General features: G+C 42.9%; 1 protein-coding gene across 3 annotated transcripts in view; it reads left to right on the top strand.

The window, feature by feature from the left end:
• FAM110B (family with sequence similarity 110 member B) overlaps window positions 1-14134 on the top strand; it is a 150843-nt gene that overhangs the window by 66963 nt on the left and 69746 nt on the right. Inside the window, exon 1 of one of the 3 annotated variants that reach the window (XM_024572330.4) lies at window positions 8847-8979. The exons of the other annotated variants lie outside the window; for them this stretch is intronic. The gene's annotated coding sequence lies outside the window, so the exon portion shown is untranslated. Of the gene's footprint in view, window positions 1-8846; window positions 8980-14134 lie in introns of those variants that run through there. 3 annotated transcript variants of the gene reach the window in all.

Here is a 14134-nt window from a genome sequence, read left to right as displayed (position 1 = left end):
CACCGCTACTGACTTTAAAAGCGTCAGAAAGGCCCCAGATGAATTTCAGAACAAAATATGTTCTTGTGGTTACATATTTGTTTAGATGAAAGTCTAATCTTTCACAGTTCGTAACATCAAAACATAATGATGAACATTCATGCCATGCCTGCCTTGAAATTCTCACACGGAGTTTTTGCTTAAAAGAGCATTCATTACTTATGCAAGGGTATCTGCCTTGATGTCGGGCGATAGTGCAGAAGTGTACCCAAGAACTGGTGCTGATGCTGTACAGAAGCATCCAAATCGTAGGAAACTCTAACTGAAATGTGGAGGCCTTCCACTTTGGGAGACAAAGCTGAAATTTAGGGATTAGTCCATTATTACAATTTAAACTTTTGTTTAAATAGAGACTTTTTGGTCAATAGAGAGAGGGTCCAGTCTTGGGTCCTTTGATAGTAAAGAGATTATTGATGATAGTACAGAGATTATTGATGATAGTAGAGATTATTGTTGACAGTACAGAGATTATTGATGATACTACAGAGATTATTGATGATAGTAGAGATTATTGGTGACAGCACAGAGATTATTGATGATAGTACAGAGATTATTGATGACAGTACAGAGATTATTGATGATAGTAGAGATTATTGGTGACAGTACAGAGATTATTGGTGACAGTACAGAGATTATTGATGACAGTACAGAGATTATTGGTGACAGTACAGAGATTATTGGTGACAGTAAAGAGATTATTGGTGACAGTACAGAGATTATTGGTGACAGTAAAGAGATTATTGATGATAGTACAGAGATTATTGATGACAGTACAGAGATTATTGATGATAGTACAGAAATTATTGATGACAGTACAGAGATTCACATCCTAGAAGATGCCTGTCAGTGTTTAAAAAGCATGGCATGATTCGAGAACAGAAGGGAAGCTAAGAAGCTCAGGACTACTTCTGCAATCTAATCCATGGGTTTTATTAGATAATTATATCTGTTATTATACCTAGTTATTATTTGATTATTACATTATTATAGATAAGACTATTTAATTATATCTAATTATTTTGCCCATAGGGTAATTAATTTTTTGTTTGGTAGAACAAACAAACATGATTTTATTGAAAAGAGGAGTGATATAGGAACTAATTAAGTCTGAGGCCCCTGAGCAAGCCCTATAACCACCCCGGGCCTACTTCCTCAACTACGACATGAGAATGGTAATAAGAATACTACTTTGATAGCACTTGGTGGAGTCTCACAACACAAAATGTATGTGAAATCTCTTTGTCAACTTAAAAGTTCTGTTCAGGTTTGATCATTGGCTTTGTTTTACCTGCCTCCTTTTCTGGTTTGGAAGGTCCATGTCCTCATGCTAGCACAATATTTGATAAGTGATAGGAGCCAAATAATACTAGTTAAATGTCATTGTGAGGGATAACAAGCCTTGTTGAGGAGGAACCCCACTGGAGAATCGAGGAAGTTCAGGGCCCAGCGTACAAGTAATAGTAAGCTGTCAAGCATCGCGTGTCGTCGTCACCATTGCGTGTCGTCATCCATCCGGCAGCGTTCTCGGTGCTTCACATGTGAGTTCACATTTAATCTTCCCAGAAGCTCGGGAGCAGAGCTCTGCTGGTGCGGCCCTCTTGTTCGAGGAGGACAGTGAGACACACCTTAGGTGAAATAACTTGCCCATGTTCACAATGCCTATGGGTGTCAGGACGGATTCCCCACAGTCCGATTCCAGAACATACTGAACTGCTGGGCCTTCCACCTCCAGAGCCTCTGTCTTAGCACCTCAAGGGCCAAGGTGGTTTCACTTATCCTTGTGTTCTCAGTGCCCTGCACATAGGAAAGCGCTAATGTTTGCTGAATAAGCACATGAAATCCTTTCTGTTTTATGTAACTTCTCTTTTTATTGTGGCCAAGAGCCTTTACACACCATCCTGAAGGGCGTACACGTTGAGACTGCCCCATTTGATGTGAAAAGTCTGAGGTGAAGATATAGTTCATGCAGAAAAATTCACATGTCCATATAGAGAAGACAATGTTAGCAGGTCTTCTTAAAACAAAACGTGTTCTTCGTTCCTCTGCTTCTTCCCACGATGAGGAGCCAAAGCTGCCCCCTGTTGGGGCTCTGCCACCCTCCAACCTCATATCTTGCCGTGTGTCCCGGGATCTGCATCCCTAATGTCTTTGTCCCTGGCCAAGAGTGGTGAACACACTAGAACAGTAAGGACAGGATTCCGTGTTTGAAGGAAACGTCTGCCACCGATGCTGGGACAGAATCTCAGTGTCATTCCAGTTTGGTGGCTCCCCTTTCCGTAGCCCCTCCCCGCACAGCAGGCTCCATGGTGCTTCCTGCCTCCTCTCCTGCATGCTCGTCAGGGCAGGGGCCATAAACAAACCCATGATCACTCCATAGGGGCTTCATACATATTTCTTGAATTAACAAAACAGTGTCACCTTAGTATTTTAGGTTCTTAAATAACCCTCTCTTCTTTGCCTTAAACTTCCATTTCTCAAGTCGAGAGGTGAAGGATTAATCTTAGTTACTTAAAATCTTCCCCATTAAGGTATGTCTTACACCACCACAGCAGCTCCATTGGTGTTGTTAAAGATGGTTCCCTGGCAACATTAGTTTTTAGTTGCCACAATGCCCGTTCACGCAGGGTGCTCTGCTGTCCACGTGCCATTTGGACATGCGTGTTCTGATACCAGCAGGTACTTACCCCTGTATTCAGTGCCCATGTGCATCCTCATCAGCCCATGAACGAACTCATGTTTGACTTAAGGAGGGTGGGAGTTTTTATTTCTAGAGATGATAAGTCATTTTATTGTGCAATGCTTAAATTTGTGCACAGTGAGAGGTTTGTAAAAATTCTCTGTAATTGATAATTTGACTGTGTGATTAAGAAACAAACACTTGGGGAGAAATGTGCTGCTCTAGAAGGCAGGTGAATCAAAAAGATGCTTTCCCAAGAATAATGTGATTGTGAGCTAGAACCCTGAAATGCGGAATGGAACCGTCAGACTGAAGATCTTTCTTAATGTGATTCATTAGGTGCATGTGTGCTTTCCGCATCAACAGTTCAAGACTTTCTTATGTTACCCTAACCATTTAGTTTTCTTAGCTTCATGGGGAAAATGCCTTTTTGTCGAACTACCATATTCCAGCTCTTTTTTAATCCCATCCACCTGTACAGAAGCACCTCCATGGGTTAATTTTAATCCACTTTCTGTTGGATGTGCTGGTTACCATTCCTTTACGGTAACCAGGCTGGAGAGCTCACCTCCAGCGCAAGAGTCTTATGTGCTTATAAAAATCAGCTCCGGGTAAGTAGGGTCATGTTTGTGAGTAGGAGGACAGGGGCTGGCTGGGTAGTTTGGGGCCGTGAGGAGGTTTGGGGCCGGGCAGACTTGCGTGTTCTGCTGCCTTTGTAGGCACGGAGCACTTTCACCCTCCGGGGCCGGGCTGCTGCGTGTTAGGATGTATGAAAGTCAGGAAACATAGCAGATGTCAATTTTGTCTGGATGAATCTTTTTGAAGGTTAGTGCCATACCTAGGAAATTCTTATTTTTGTCTTCTTGCACCCTGTGAGTTCTTGCTTTGAGGTCTGAGAAACCAGTTACATTCTTGGTTAAATACGGAGGCCTGGGCTCATCCCCGTGCAGTATTGCCATTTCAGAGTCCGAAGTACTGACCTCAGTGGTCTGTCCATTGGGCGAGCTTCAGTGACAAATGGCAAGAGAGGCTGAGCTCACATCAGGCCTCGGGTTTATTATGGAAGGTTACAGCGGAAAAGTGGCCAAGGAGATGGAGAGAGGGGGCCTGTGTGAGATGACCTGTCCAAACACAGTGCTGAGCTACCATTCACAAGCTGTCCAGCCATGCGTACGTGTGTGGGGTCCGGGGGGATCTCTCCACGAGCATGTGTGGGCTGCACTGGATCTGCAGCCCACAGATAAATGCAGATGTTTGAGGCTGTCCCATGGCCAAGGTGGCCAAGGCTCCTGTACCTTAATTCAGTAGCAGTGGCCAGCCATTCGAAGCAAGCCTCTATGACCAAGTGTCTCCCAAGGTAGCCTCCCCTCAAATTCAAAACCCCTAACTGTCTCATTGTTTCCTACCCTTCCATATTTCTTTAATAACCAGAACTATAAAATATGAACCACTGGAAAGAAAGAAAAGAGGGAAAAAGGCAGTGGGGTCGGCAAGGCTTTGAGGAGACACTACAAGATGCCTAAATGGATTGTAAACCGGGCCCCACCGAGAAGCCTCCCGTGGTCTGCTCATGTAGCCTGGCACAGCATTGTCCAAACACTCACGGGTCTCAGCGGGAGGCTTCCCAGGAGGGCCCTCACACTGCTGTGCAAAGGAACCTCTGAGGCCCTATTCAGGCAGGGAGTCCCTTCATGGTGAACAGGGTGGGATGCTAAGATTCTGAAAGAGGGAGCGGAGGGCTGCTCCTGGCCTTTGGAGCCGCTGGAGTAATTTCCAGCAGCCTGCTACAGTGTTTCCTAGCCCAACCATGTTACAACTGCATTGAGCACCATATGCCACATTCCTTAAAAAAAAAAAAAAAAAGCCGAAGTGTGGGTGTTCCAAAAAGAGAAGGAAGGGGGCACCCAGTTACCCATATGCTTGCCCAGCAGTTGTCCTACTCCCGGCAGCCAGAGCCTTGCACGGCTTAGGCTTTCATTCTTTTCCTTGGAGTGGGGGTGGGCCCTGTACACGAGCCCCTCACATGGGCTCCTGGGAGCTGCTTTCGAACAACTCTGCCCAGTTCCACGTGCAGTGAGTTTGTGTTGTGGCCTAAAATACCACAGTGGAAGCTGCCTGTTTCATCACTCACTGGCTCACTCTCTACGTGGACCACCCAGATCTGCTGGCCCCTTCCCTCTCCTGGCAGAGCTGGGTTGTGGAGTTGGGCTGGGGGGTCCCATAGCCAAAGAGTACAAATGTCAGCCTTGGTGGCCCAGCTTGTGATCAGGCCTCCCCATGCCCATGTCCCTGTTCCCCAGGGCAGAAGCTCCTGCCCTTAGGTCCCTTCCAGTGAGATGGAGTTTCACAAACAGCTGAAACTGAGACACTTCTGGTCAGAATTTTCCGACAAGTCTAATGTTATGTGGGAGCCATAGATCGTTTTTCGGTGCGTGAACCCGATTTCCTTTCTAAGGGGAGAAAGCTGTAACAGAGTTCTGTATGGAGATTCTCCGTACACGAGCTTTCCTCTCTTCCTTCTCCAAGGTTAGAAAACGAAAACAGAACGTGAAGAAGCCCCTTCGGTGATGTAAACCATTTCTGTGGCAACTGGCTGCTCCTGCTTGCCCAGGGTAGCAAATGTGAAACGTACATGGTTTTTATTCTTTGTGCAATGAAGGGTAAGTGAGGGTTTTGACTTGGAAGATAATGGAACCTATTACTAGAAAGAACTGGGGGGAATAAATGGGCAGTCAGATTTCCAGAGGACTTTGACCTGACCCTTTTCCTCCTGTGAGCTGTCTGAAGCTGTCTGCACTGCATGCTGTGGCTCCCAGCTCCCTGGACTCTCCTGGACCTTGGCAGCACGCTTGGCCCTCACCCACACTCCTGCCAGAGCCTCCTTCAGCCACAGACCCGACTCTCCACCCCCACTTGCTTTCACAGCAGCCTGCACTTGCCAGCAGTTACTCGTCATCATCTCTCAGTTGTTAATGAGTCACTTACTGTTTATCTCCCCAATTTGAATGGAGGCCCCACTGGGAATCAGACCACTGTCTCACTGCCTTGAGTATTCCCCAAATCTAGCCCAGCCCTTGCACATAGTAGGTGCCTAAAACTATTTCCTGAGTAAATGAACGCTTTTTCAGATTCAAGGAAGAGTTGATTGAAGTTCAAAGACAAATGTGCTTCTTCCAGAGGTTAAAAAATATATAGGCTCACCTAGTAGACTGGCAGGTAAGAAAGATTACCAATTAACTGTTACTCAGTTCCAGACAAAATATTGGTTCTAAACATGCTGAAAGACTTAAGAAAGGACAGTTGCCTCCTTTTCTTAGAACGAGTCTGCCTTGTCTTACACAAAACAGGCATGAGACAAATTAATCAAACAGCTTTTTAAAAGTGCTTTTATTTTGAGCTTTCAGTCTGTTAAATGAAGAGGAAGGCAGAGCTGTCGGCTGTTTCCTAAATAAATGCCTAGAAGTGTTACTAGTCTGTACCCTGGCAGCCTCCAGGGAGCCGTGCCTTAGGCCAAATCACAGAAGCCAATTCCTTTTGGAGTTTTTGTTCCTGCTAATGGTGATTGAGCTTTGCTGGTTCACATGGACAACTTCCAGGTAGCACACGCAGGTTTTCTTCGGCAGGTGTGTCTCCTTTGTGTTTTTGCAAGTTTGTGTTTGTGTCTATATTTGTTCACAGCTTTTCACTCTTGAATTTATGGACCATGAGGTTATTTGCTTTCCCTTGAAGTTTATGAGCCACACCATGCCTTCCTCTGGTTTATTTCCCAGTTCGTGGTGTGCAAAGATTGAAGAAGGAAAAATGCCCCTTAGTCAATATTCCTTTTCCATGGCTACTAATTAATCCCTAGGAGTAGTTGGCTCCTTAGAGCAGATTGTAGTGATTGTTGGGGATGTTAGCATTTTGTAAAGGGTCACAAATAAAAATCAAACAAAATAAGAATTCAAAAAATGAGAAGTGTGCACGTTATCGCTGGATTGAAGCTTGACGGGTAGAACATACGGTTTCTGGGAATTGCGGAAAATAAATTTAACAGATTAACAGGTTGGATTAATATCATCCTACAACTGCTAATTTTGCAGAACATATTGAGAAGAAAGGGAAAATCAATAAATAGAGGCTCAGAGACAGCAACTGCATTTCTCTGGGCAACCTCTCTCCTTTTTACGTAAATTTGTCTTTTGAAATTTAATGAAATGTCTTATTACACACTTCCCCAATTTACCATATATTCCATGGAAAACAGCTTTCAAATGTATATCATTTAATTTATATTTCAAATCACTAGTGAAATACAATTATAAGCCCATCATTTCCTGAAAATTCCTTTTAACATTGGTTCACATAGAACTAAGTGAAATCAGTGACTATTACAGAGCCAAAAAAGAAGTTGGTGAGATAATTTTTGTTATCACAGTGGCTACCCATGACAGTTCTGTATGATTAATCCAGTCTGCCACCAGCTTGTCACTGTTAATTACTTCTTCGTGGTGTTTCTGACATGACTGTACAATGGAGCAGTATTTAACGTTTCTTTTTTGAGTAGGGTGTTGTTGGAGACGATGGTAGACACTATGGTGTGCTAAGAAGATCGCTGCTATTAATAATAGCTTAATTTAGAACTCACTCTGGGTCAGGCCCTGTCGTAAGTGTTTACAGCTCCTTGTCAATAATCCTGGGAGATGTCGCTCATTATTGCCTCTGTGACACAGAGAAATCCAGTCACTAAGTTCCAGCTCGCACAGGTAGAACATAGCTAATCCAGAATTTAAACCCAGGTAGTATGGCTGTTAGCATGTATGCTTTTCACCTGTGCCTCCAACTGCCTTTCATGGAGTTTGGCCTCTAGAACTAATTTTACCATTAATTGTGCAGTGGACAAACTTTTATGTTATTATATGATGTAAACATGGTGTTGAGAGTATAAAAATTAAAGACTTACAAAACTCAAGAAGGTCAAGGGACATACAAGCAAGAAGTACACAGATAATTTCCTTAAGAGATAAATTTTAATATGCACAATAAAATCTAAGTTTTTATTTTTCACTTCCCCCAAAAATCATAGCCATGGAAGCTTCTCAATCTGACCATATCTCAATTTGGTCTAATATACCATTAGACTAACTGTATTATCAAGTTTGGTGTGATTATCATAAATTGTAGAAGTTAACAGAAGTTACTTAAAAAATCTGTTGTTTGCATAGATGGTGGATTTCCAGTTTTTCTTAGCTATGAGTTTTACTCAACTTTAGATTGATTCAAAATAGGGTAGATTCAAAATTGGATATTTTATTTGATAGCTGGTTATCATTTTACACTTAATCTAAACAAAGTATTTAATACTTTATTAAAGACCATACAAAAGCTCCACAATAATTTTAACTCCATAATAATTTCACCTGGACTCAAGAGTAGGAAGATTTCTTTAGTTTTTGCTTTCACAATGGTTTCTGGTATTCCTTTTGCATCTCTTGTGGCTCTGAATGGTTGTCGCTGTCAAGATGATGATTTTTGACGCTTTGATTAGCACTTGGCCGCTATGCGTGGCAATCGCATGGTATTTCAAAGTATATTGGAGACTAATTAGCACTCGAGGACCAATAAGTGGCAAATGGCTGATCAGGGTAAATTAAGTAAGACTCAGATTTTATAGTACCAGCACTAATATCTTCCCAGTATTGATCTGATTATTTATTCTTACTGCTGGAACCTGTCGTTTAAGTCAGCTGGCAGTGCTGTATGCTCGATTTAACCACTCTTTGTTTCTCTAGATTGGAGGAAAAACAAGAATGCACTTTAAAAATCACTTACAGTTTATAAGGTGACACATTAATCCTCAAAATGACAGGAAATCAAGATGATTTTGTCTGTGGGGTTTAATTTATTAAAATTTAATTTGCTCATGTGCTCTGCTCCGATAGCTCTGTGCTAGCAAACTAGCTATAATTAGATTAGCAGCCTGCTAAATGCTGGTGACAGCCTGCGCCTCAGAGAGCATGTGCTGGATTCTTCCTGAGCCTCCCCTCATTGGTTGCTAGCGTCGCTGCTCGCCAGTTTGATAGGTTTCCACCGTACTCTTTATGCATTGGAGACATAGATACAGAGATACTCTACTGTGTTCTGGCAACGGTGGAGGTGCTTAGCTGGCAACGTTAAAGAAGGAAGAAGGCACCGAAGAGAAGGCGTCCTTCTTTGTTGTAGAGCATGGGCAGCCACCGACTGCCAGCTGCCAGAGGGGATCAGTGAGGAAGTTTCAGTTCATGGTAATTACTTTGAGTCTTTATCTCGCAGGAAAAACACGGCCATGCATGAAATGAAGCGTGTTCATCGTGTCATCTATTTAATTTGAGCTTGCTTGTTTGTTAATAGCATGCATAGCCCAGCATTCCATACCAAAATATGTTCTCCTGGAGAAGGCTTGGCTGGTAAACAGCTACTCTATTCATTGAAGGAATATTGTCTTTACCTGGATTCAAGAGTGCATGTGCTGGGGAGTGATTCTTATTGGTTCTCTTCTGTTTTGGAAAGCCCGATGTTGCATCAATTTCGGTGCCTTTCGAGGTGCGTTTCAGTATCCGGCTGACTTTGTGTGCATTGAGTCCAGGCTCTCCTGAACAATGAGCAATCAAGGAGAGTTCAGTGAAACATAGTTTAATGAGGACGGGCCAGCAATCCCCCGGCTGTCAGTGCAGGGCCGTGGGAGAAGTAATGTGCTATTGTTTCTTCAAAGATGAGTGCAGCCTTCATTTTGGATGGTTTTCTTTGTTTCACCTTGTGTAGTTTTCATTAAGCCTTTTTAACAAAGAGAGTGATAGCATATTCCATTCTGCCAAAAATATTTCTAGGTGTGTATTCAGCTGTGCCAAGGCGAGAATTGTTGAGTCCGGGCTTTGTTCAACAGGGATGTTGCTTTTGGAGTTGAAATTAATCACAGGAAGGTGGGGTTCTTACCACCTAGACTAATGTTTGACAACATTTTAAAATTCCTGTTAATGGTTGCCTGGATTATTTTCCAAATCAAATAATAAGTAATTTTAAATGCTGTAATAAATACGTTACCTTCTGAGGGAAAAGCATTTAAATGGCCAAGGCTGAGCTTAAAGAAACCCCAACAAATGCAAAGTGAGTTTTTGCTTCTCGATGTGCTTTTACCATAGAGTTCCATTTTATTTCGGAAGCACCCCCTGCTACCATTTAGTCCTCAAACGTAAGCATTGATGTGCTTGCCGTATGAGTCTGTGGAGACACAGAAACTGGGGTACTGAGTCACCAGTGACAAGGCTGTCCGGCCAACGCTATGCGTCTGCTCTCAGCGGAGAGCCTGCTGATATCTGAAAGCTGTCAGGAATTATCTCCCTGCTCCTGAAAAGCCAAACGTGGTCATTTAAGTACATTGTTAACATTACTGCTTTGATTTAAAACCAAAAATTGGTTGAAGGGGCTCAATGTATGCTTTGGTAGAGGAAAACTTTAGGTTCCTAACTATGCTTCACTGCCCCCGCCCCATATCTCTTCCCTAGTCTGTCCTGAAGCGTAATAAATCATCCAATGTAACATTTCACTCAAATATCAGTTTTAAGGAGAAAAAGAAGGAATATTATGAAAGTTTGTCATTTATTGTAATACAGTATTGTGTGCAATAAGAAAGTTTGATGGTCATTTGTTGTAATAAAGGGTCTCTATGGCTTCACTCAGTCTGCAGTGTTCAGTTTTAAGACACCCTGTGTGCTGAAACGGCCATGAGAAGGGGCGCTCTACTGACACTTACTTCCTCTTAGGAATCCCTTGTAACAGATCAGAAGGTCGTGGAGCGGTGGCAGGAAGCACAGTTGCAACTATAGTGATGTTACTCTTCTTCACACATGCAGACCCGCTCTCCCGGCTCACTTCTTCACTCTGCTGCCTGCTGTGGACACGCACGATGACTTTCTCTGTATCCACTGGTAGACTCAGACGCTGTGTGGGGAAGACTTAGTGGATGCCATTCCATAATTGTCCCTCCCTCTGCTTCTCTTCATCTCCTGAAATACTAACTGCATTACCTTGATCTTAGAGAATTTCTAAGAAGTGGGCTACCTTAAAATAAGTTGTTGTCAAAGGCAAATTTGGTAAACTTTCCTTCTGTGAGCATTGCCCTATTTATTAAGCTGCATGTCATTAGAAGCTGTGGGGAGTATTCTGAGTGATGTTGACTCTCAAAGACTGTGTCTTAAAACTTTGGTGTCTGGGAGGAACTTTTTCAAAATGTGACATCAATGTGTGCTGTGTAATGCACAATGATAGTCCAAAGGGCCTTCCCACTAAAGGGGCATTTTTCTTTTTTTTTTCCAATTTTTAAATTATTTTTTTGTTGTTCAATTACAGTTGTCTGCATTTTCTCCCCACCTTTCTACTCCACCCCAACCAAACCCACCTCCCACCCCTGTTTCCACCCTCCCCCTTGGTTTTGTTCATGTGTCCTTTACAGTAGTTCTTAAAAACCCTTCTCCCCACAGCCCCCTCCCCACTCCCCTCTGGCTCTTGTTAGGTTGTTCTTAACTTCAATGTCTCTGGTTATATTTTGTTTGCTTTTTTCTTCTGTAGATTATGTTCCACTTAAAGGTGAGATCATGTGGTATTTGTCCCTCACCGCCTGGCTTATTTCACTTAGCATAATGCTCTCCAGTTCCATCCATGCTGTTGCAAAGGGTATAAGCTCTTTCTTTCTCTCTGCTGCATAGAATTCCATTGTGTAAATGTATCATAGTTTTTCTAATAGCACCAACTAAAGTGTTTTTATATTTTTGTAATAAAATCTGCACTTTTAACTTTAGTGGAATCACATTTTAACTTTTTTAAACTACATTAAAAAGAGTCGTTAATATTTCTGAGATAAGAAAATAAAAATGAATTTTTTGAGCACTTTACAATTTTGTTCTCTCCCTCATTGTGATTCCGTAGCTCTTTACTGAAGAGAGTGACATTTCTGACTCATCAAATACATCCGTTACCATGAACTAGAGTATAAAACATATAATATTTTAAAATTAAAACAGTATCTGTTATAAGTGATACTGTCAAACTTTTTCTGTTAGGGACTTAAAATCACAGCAGGAAAAATGGTCGTAAGTTTAAAAATGAAAAGTTACTTCATGTGGAATATGATGTGTGATGTGCCAGAAAGCAACGGGGCTGAACAAGGCCTGAAATATGGTGAAAAGGGAGTAATGGGCAATACCTGCTATTGGCTAGAAGAGTCTAGGCGGCTGTGATATCAGAAGAACTGAGGGAGATCTGTCGCTAGCAGTCAATAAATATTTCCGGATTGACACTTGCGAAGTATCCTGGATTGGAAAAATATTTGAAGGGACATCAGGCCTGTTATCTAAGTGTATTTATTTTTTTTCTTTCATTATTTAGTTCTATAATTAGGGGCACCTACTATGTGCTAGGTTCTGTGCTAAGCCTTAGTGAGAGAAATACGTAAGACACAGCCACCCTGCAAGACGCAGCCTACCGAAGAGGCACAGCAAAAAAATAGTAACAGGGAGCGTGAGGTCTGGAACAGAGCACCAGGGAGAGGTGACCAGTTCTCTGGACAGCTGGGGGGAGCGAGAAGGCTTCAGGAGAAGAGAGACTGTAGTGTCTGATCCAGAAAGAACTGCTTCCCACCTATGTTGTACCATGTCCACTGTGTTTGTGTTAAGTGGGAGCCGGTGTGGGCCACAGGTCTGTTTCATCTTGTATGTTGACTTTCACCATGTTGTCTGATTTGTGATCTGTATTAAATGTAATAATTTGACCCTTGAACAAAGTGGAGGTTGGGAGCCCTGAACCCTGTGCAGTAGAAAATTCATACATAACTTTTGACTCTGCCAAAACTTAACTACCCTCAGTACCTGCGGGGGATTGGCTCTAGGATTCCCCTGCAGTTACCAATCCGCAGATGCTCAAGTCCCCATATAAAGTGGCCTAGATCAAGGGAGACAGTCAGCCCTTTGCCTCTGTGGACTCCCAAGCAAGGAGAGTAAACAGAACAGGCATTCACTGAAAAAAAAGTGTACATATATGTAACTGGACCTGCACAGTTCAAAACTGCAACCCACGGTCCGCTGTATAAACTATCTTTTTTTTCTTACTTCTATTATCTCTTCTTAGAATACACATTAAATTGTTGTATGAAATATTTTTTATTTTAATAGATTTATATCACATGGGATTGAAAAAATTTGTCTGTAGAAATTTATTTTCTTTCCATTTTATTTCATTTTTTAACTTATTTATTGTTGTTCAAGTACAGTTGTCTCCATTTTTCCCCTGCCACTCCCTACACCCCAGCCATGTAGAAATTTAAAAATGCATCTTAAGGGAATGAGAAAATACATTCATTCCTGTTGTACTCTGAAGTAATTTAGTGATTACTTTCGGCACTGTTGGCATCGCCAGGAATTATTACTTGCTTTTGGATGCCTGTTGACTTCTCTTTAACTGACTCTTTTATTTATTAAAGTCATTTGTTGTGTACGTGCTTATTAGAGCCAAGCTTGTAAAAAAGTCTGGGCTTTGATTGTAACACTTGCATTTCATCTTACTATGATTCAGGCCTTTTGCTTTTCTTATACATTTAACTGAATTTAGACAGATTTTAAATCTGGACAGATTGGGAGGGAAAGTCCACTGCCGGGGTCACAGAGTGCGTTCGGTCTTGCCCCCAGGGAAATGTCCGCATGGAAACAGACACCGCATTTCGGGTCCTGCAGGACGCGCAGCCAGAGATCCCTCCTGATTCTGGGGGGTTTGCCCTGGTCGGGCTTCCACACTTCCTTGGTCACAAGCCGTCCTTCCCCAGGCCCTCCTCTCAGAGGTGGAAGAGTTCCCCTCAGAGCTGATTGTCAGAGCCGGAAGCTCTCCCACCCTGCAGCCTCCCTTCTGTTTTCCTCCTGTCTGGCTACTCCTGCCCAGTGTCCTTTCCTACCCACCTTTCAGGCTGATATTCCCCCAAGGTTCTACCCTACATCAACTTCCCTCTCCTCTGATTTCCATCACCATGGACTTGGCTGTCACTTCCGTGTCCCCCACCCCCAACCCTCCAGGGCCTGGGCTGCCCCCTCTGCCTGGAAATTGCTTCCCTCACTAGACCCTGGCTCACTTCCTCACTGCCTTCAGGGTTTTGCTCAAATGTCTCCAACTGCCGCCCCAGAGGGACATTCTGAGATAGTATCTCTCGTATTTAGTCTGCTCTTTCTGGAATGCAGACTCAGAGGTCCGAGATTTGGGTCTTAACAGCAGAGCCTAGAACAGAACTTGGTCCCTGAGTGGCCCACTGGGGATTGTGCACCAGACAGGCTCTGAAGCCCTTGAAACTCGAACACCCTATCTGTCATACCCTGGGTGGTCAGACTCAGGTCCAGAAATGAGATGACGTCCCATCAACCTTTA

The sequence above is a fragment of the Desmodus rotundus genome, chromosome 8 (assembly GCF_022682495.2).
Source record: "Desmodus rotundus isolate HL8 chromosome 8, HLdesRot8A.1, whole genome shotgun sequence".
Classification (NCBI taxonomy): Eukaryota; Metazoa; Chordata; class Mammalia; order Chiroptera; family Phyllostomidae; genus Desmodus; species Desmodus rotundus.
Note: the sequence above shows the minus strand (reverse complement) of the source record. Positions and strands in the feature narration are given on the sequence as shown.